Consider the following 6,579-nt stretch of genomic DNA (forward strand, 5'->3'; position numbering starts at 1 on the left):
GGAAAGCAAAAGATAACGTGCCTCTTAATGACAGAGACGTGGGCCTGGGGAAAATAAATGTGGGAGGAGTAGATGTGTCTTCCTTGGTAAGGGATGTATTATGGCCATTTTAGTTTGACATCTTAATAGTTATCTAATAAACATTTTCGGGGGGCGGGGGGGAAGTTACAAAAAAAGCATACAAAACATTAAAATCGGCCTGAAGTGTAATGTTTTAAAATGATTTATAGCAGTGCAGTTTGTTTGTGATTAGTTACAATGGTATGAAAATGTGTCACTCAGTAGGCAGGCAGAGGCTTACGGCAGGAGCCGCGAGGGCTGTAATAGCTTCCCTGCCCCTCATTTCCCTTTGCAAAGCACATCCTGCTGTGTCAGATGTGTTCATTGTCACACTGTGGCTACACTTGCTTCCTTTTACCTCATTTGTGACAGAGTTAATTACTGAACTTGTGGAAAACACTACCATTAAACAAGATGAACCTGGCTATAAGCTGATAATAAAAACTTTACATTATATGACTCAAAAAGCATATATTGTGCCATGTCAGTGGGATGTTGTGAGTTTTTTGTCTGGTAGTATCTTTGAACTGTCTCTGCTGTAGAGAAAATCAGGAAGACAGATGATCTATGAGGTTCTTCTGTCACGTAAGCTCACAAAAGCCTAAAACTGCAGCAGTTTTGGGGGTGGAAACCTAAGAATGCCAGAACCGAACAGTGTTAGAAGTACTTACCAATGGAAACACCAAGCAGTAGCATTTATGTTAAAGCTATGTCACAGTACTGCTTCCAGTACAACACCACAGAGAGACATCATCTTCGTAGAGACATGTTACTAGCTTTTACATGCAGTTAGTGTAAAAATGGAGTTATTTTTAAAACAACCTCAAGGAACTGTATTAGGATACTGTCAGACCACAGTATGAATGATCATGCCTTCCAGTTTTAAGGATTTCCTCATCCAAATAATTTGTTTTTATAACCTACATAATATAGTTTCTTGGTTTAAATCATTGGAGAAACCAAAGGAAAAAAACTCCTCATTTGTTCTTTCATAATCTAACCCAAGAAGCTTCTCTCTATATGTATCACCCTGTTAACAAACTGAGAAGTTAATTAAACAGCATCTTGCCTGACCCAATAGCTGCATTGGCATGCACCCTTTTCAATGTTAGTTTAGTCATCCCTTGTCCTCTCAACATGTAACTTCTTTACATATTAAAAGTTCTCTTTCATACAGATATATTAGTTACCATATTTTTAAGTGTACGCAACTGAGAAAAAAATTAATTTGGTTGATTACTACCTTCTTTTGGTTAAGACTAGCTACAACGGCAGCTTGAGTGGATTGCACAATGCTATTTTGTGAGTTTTAATACCGTGTTGTGGGTGTTTCTCGTCTAGGTAAAAAGAACAAATCCCAGAACAACAGTAGTACAAATGGAAACAAAGACATAAAAGCATCCAGGTATATATTTATTAATGTAATTAGTAGATTGGCTGGGAGATACTACCAGTTTTTTTCTGGAAGGAATTTTACTATTACCAAAGTCGTTTCTGCAGCTTGATTTCAAGTGAATCTCTGATCAGAAGACACATAAAACTGCCAAGTAACAGTTTCAGTTCAGTTGAAACAACCAAATAATTTTATGAACTTGAGAGTGCAGTCAAGAATGACCTCCAAGTTTTGTTGATGTCTCTTCATTGATGAATTCACTCCTTGAGTTGCGGCTAGATAGTAAATGGCAAGTTTCTCAGAAGTTCTGCCCTGCTCACAATCAAATTTTTGGTTTTGTCTGAGTTGCTTCAACCAGCAGTCTCCAACACTCCAGAACTGTCAGACAGATGGAGGAGAGTTGACAGTCCCTAATGGGTTGAACAAAGCGGAGGTCTAGATTAATGTAATGCCATCACACTGATAACACTGAAATTTATGTATCCAAATTCTTGTCACCTTGTACCTTGTCAGGTACAAACTGAAAAAGCAGAGGAGACCCATTAAATCCCTCTGAACATGACATCAGAATCCAAGATCATCATAGTTGTTTGCAAAGAATTAAGTGGTTTGGGATACTGTTGGATAGCCTTAAGTAGTAAGAGGGGTTTTTAATCTCCTGAGCATAAAAGGAATTTGCAAAATATGTAGCAGAACTTATTTTTGTGCTGAATTCTTTTCAGGTGGAATGCTAGCAAAACTTGCTACATGTTTTTTGCTTACAGGTCACCATTAGTGAAGTATTTAATTCACCTTTGAGCATTTCAGTGTAATTGCTCTGAAAACTTCTCTTTCTATAAAGCTCACAGTACCTTGGCTAGTATTTAAATATTTGCTTTTAAAAATGAAGATGATCTGTCATTGATACTGATTTACTGTAATACACCAGACAGATGCTGGACCACAAAGAGCAGCAGCCCGAAATCTGTTTTGTGCATGACTCAGGCTAAACATGCAGAGGTGTTGACTTTGACCAGACAAGCAGGGAGCACCTTCAGCCATCTGCCTCCAATCTTACCATAATCTTTGAGTCAGTTCCCCGATATAGACACACAGATAACAACACTCAAAACACCAGATGAGTAATGCTGGTTCCCAAATGTTTGGTGGAAGCAAAGATTAAATCCTTGCTGACACGAACAGTATATAAGAACTACATGTGCACCAGAATATTCATAGCTACATCCTACTTGGTTTTTGATAGACTAATCAGAGGTGAGGAAAAAATCAAAATCCCCAGCCAAGCATGCAGATTTATGAGAATACACAGACTGAAGATAGACGGAAGAATTCAGCATAAAGGTACAGTGAAAGGCCTCAGCCAGGTAACTCATTTACTGAGCTCCCTTCTACCCAAGGAGCTTTACTATGATTAAACACAGAATTAATAAAAATTGTGCTGCGTATTGCTTTCAGCACCTTCATTTTTTAAAAATACATTGTAGTGTGGAATCATAATGCCATCTACCGGCATTTCACTGTACTACACTAGAAATGGTAAGAACATGGACAGAAAAGTCAGGATTGCAGCCCAAATTCAGCAACAGTCTTTTTGATCTCCTGAATATAAGGTGCCATGAGAAGGTCTTACTTGGGGCAGAAAGGTACCCAGGCCGCCATCTTCAGTTGTTCCAGAATACCAGCCTGCTTTAAATAGATTGTCCATTCAAAGAATGGCAATGAAACTGGTGAAGGATCTGGAGCACAAGTCTCATAAGAAGCAGCTGAGGGTTTTTAGCGTGGAGAAAAGGAGGCTCAGGGGAGACCTTATTGTTCTCTAAAACTACCTGAAAAGAAGTTGCAGCAATGTGGGGATCAGCCTCTTCAACCAAGAAACAAGTGACAGGAGGAAATGGCCTTAAATTGCATCAGGGAAGGTTTAGATTGGACATTCGAAAAAAATTCGTTAATCAAAAGGCTGCTCAGGGAAGTGGTGAAATCCCCATTCCTGGAAGTAGTTAAATGACACGGAGATGTGATACTTAAGGACACGGTTAAGTGGTAGACTTGGCAGTGTCAGGTTACTGGTTGGACTAGATGACCTAAGATGTCTGTGGCACCCTAAATGAGTCTATGTTGGGGCAGAAAATCTCTTAATCCCCTGCAAACTCTGTAGGTGTCAGAATAATTCCTGCATTTCCAACACGTCCTCCCCCACAACACAGAGTCACAGCATGTACGATTGAGGACTTTCCTGTCTCAGAGAGAGAATGTTCACCTAGTCCCTTGTTTTCTTTCACCTCCAGCTGACCAGACAAAATTCCTCAGGACTTTTTTTATTCCCCCCAGGAATGAATTGTTTTCATTTTATAATATATGTCCAAAACCATGAACAGGATACTCTGCTTTGGCACACTTATCCTAGGAGATAGCAAATGCTGACATTGAGATTGCAAGATGATAGCCAGTTTTGTCTGGTTGCAACTGAAGTGATCTTTACTGAATTAGAATTTCATTCTTTGGTGGAGGAAATTTAATTAATACTTTAAGTGCAGGGAAAAGTAGCATAATTTTCCTGCTGTAAAAATTTCCAGACTCCCTCATGCAAACAGAATAAATATGTACATGATGGTAACCTCAAAGTCAGCTTTACAGTATTTTGACTTCACTCATCTGCTCCTGTTCTCTGTAAAAATATGTCCCTACAAGTCTGTTAAGCAGCAATTGTGCATTAACCATGCAAGCAGTGGGTGTTAAGAACTGCAGCATTCATTCAGCTGACTAGGTAAGAAACTATGACCCAGGGAATGGTGCTACGCACGTCCTCAGATTCCTGTGTTGTTACTTGTATGGACAGCACCTGTAATCATTCACATGAGGCTAGAATGACACATCACTGTGATGTTTGGCTTCTAAAAAACAGAAGCAGTTTAGAATCCTCATTTCTTGGTATGCAGTCTAAATGCTGCTGGCTTTTTACATCTGGATTTTACTTCCATTGTACCACAAGGTGGCCTCCACATAATACACCATTATCATATCCTCTACAGAATGACACGTGAAAGCATGCTTTTGCTTTACTGGCGTGTTAGTAATAGACCATCACAAGATGACATTCCTTTCTTTGTATTTCACACTCAAGATGCTCACATGCTGTGTAGAATTGGTTCACATCTGACAGGAGGTCAGAGCAACACAAAACAGCTGCAAGCACTTTCATAGGGTGTTCTACCAGAGAGGTCTGTTCAGGAACCAAGCGTGTGACAGGCGCACAAAGCAGATCTTCAAGTTGTCTACCCTGCAGAGTCTGGGAAATCCTGCATCCAACATGTGAAGGGCTGCAGTAATTCAGACAGCCTTAAGCAGTTGCTTAAATTATGTTACTGTTACTTTTGTGCTAGGAGAACCTGAAGAAAGGAGGGCCAAAAGTAGCAGAGATTGTCCTTCTGGCTGGAAATTAAACCATTTCTGGCCTATGATGAAAGTTGATGGTGGTTTTCAAGAGCGTAAATGACCAAAGGCCACTAAAGGTTGATTTGCACTATTTCAAAGCTTATTATTCCTGGGGTTTTTTGGGGAGGGGAGAGTGAGGGGAGCTTTATTTTACACAATTTATAGTGGGACTTAAAAATATAACAATGCAAGTGCAAATGGAGTAGCAATTTCTAGATGATAAACATTTTCTTTGGTGTACTAAAAATGTTACAAAAACTATTACAGCGTGTACTATTAGAAAATCTGGATTCAAACTAAATGTGAAAGTAGTAAAACCTGTGAGCTCACACTATCTGACGAAGCAAAAGAAACAAAGCTGGATTTTAACTTGTTTTCTCATTTACAGAGAAAATTACAGTGGCTCTGAATTGAAATGACTCTTTACCAGTAGCTGTAGAAACCTTTTTCTTTTAAGCACATTCTGTCCCGTTTTGAGAAGCTGAGAACTGTAACTCTTCGGTTTTAAGTTCATCTGTACACACCTTTCTTGTACAAGGCTGGCATTTGAGATAAATAACCCTGCACATGCACAGCTGATACCTAAACTAGTCTTTGAAATTCAACACTTAGAAGAATAACTTGATAACTTTTTTCCTACTGTCTTCTTTCAATTTATTGACCTGTAATTCTCCTATAACTCTTTTCAAGCTATTGTTGAAGTAAGCAATTTTTGTTCTTCTATCCTTCAATCTTTGCCTTGTTTATCTGAACAAAATAATTCAGAGGTGCATTACACCTCCATTACACTGTAAGTAAGCTAAATATGAAACTTGTTTTTAATCTTTAAAGTACATTCCTATTCATGTGGGCTTTTATGCTGAATCAGACTGTTCAAGTAAAGACATGCCTTAATGAGCCTGAGTTTGTACATCACAGAGAACTGCTCAAATGTCCCACTGTAGAGAACTGCACACGTTATCTACCATTAATCAATGGCAAACAAGGTAATTTTAATGCGTTGTTACATTGCTATTCAGTGTGTTAAACAGTTTCATTAAAGCAACATAATTAACAGCTTTGCAATAAGTAGTAGTAGTAGTTCTTGTTTGACTCAAATATAGCTATTGTCAGCCGTAGGTAGGAGTCTTGTGTGAGTACAGTGATCCTGTCTATATTAATATAATACCCATTTTTTTACTTTAATAATTTAGCCTAAAGCAGGATTTGCCAATTCTCAAATAAGCACTGTGGGGTTAAATGAAAAAAATTTTAGATTTATAATACTAGCTTTACCATATAAAGTCTTTCCAATTGCAGCATGAAGTTTTGTACTTGCCATGTGATTCGTGGCTTTGGATGCTTATGTTTCCTTCCTTAGTTTTCTGAGCTATACTGAAAATGGGTAATTTTTCTATTTCTCATACATTTTTTTAAAAATAAGAGCGTAAGTGTCCTTGAAATGCCTTTTCTTCTCCTCTAGCTACTTGCTTTCATTATTTGAAATGTGCTGTAAATATATTTTACAGCAGGCTCCTCTGGGAAGCTCCATATAATGGCTGGTAAAATCCAGGGCTCACTGGAAGTTGTAGCTTTGCCACAGATAAGAGAAGTCCTGAATTTAATTTTGTGCTTTGCTTTTAAATTCTTATGTCAGGCAAATAAAGTAATTATGATCTTCTACTGAAAGTGTTGCAGGATTTAATTTACAACTT

The sequence above is a fragment of the Lichenostomus cassidix genome, chromosome 5, assembly GCF_008360975.1.
Source record: "Lichenostomus cassidix isolate B80296 chromosome 5, HeHo_3.0, whole genome shotgun sequence".
Lineage (NCBI taxonomy): Eukaryota > Metazoa > Chordata > Aves > Passeriformes > Meliphagidae > Lichenostomus > Lichenostomus cassidix.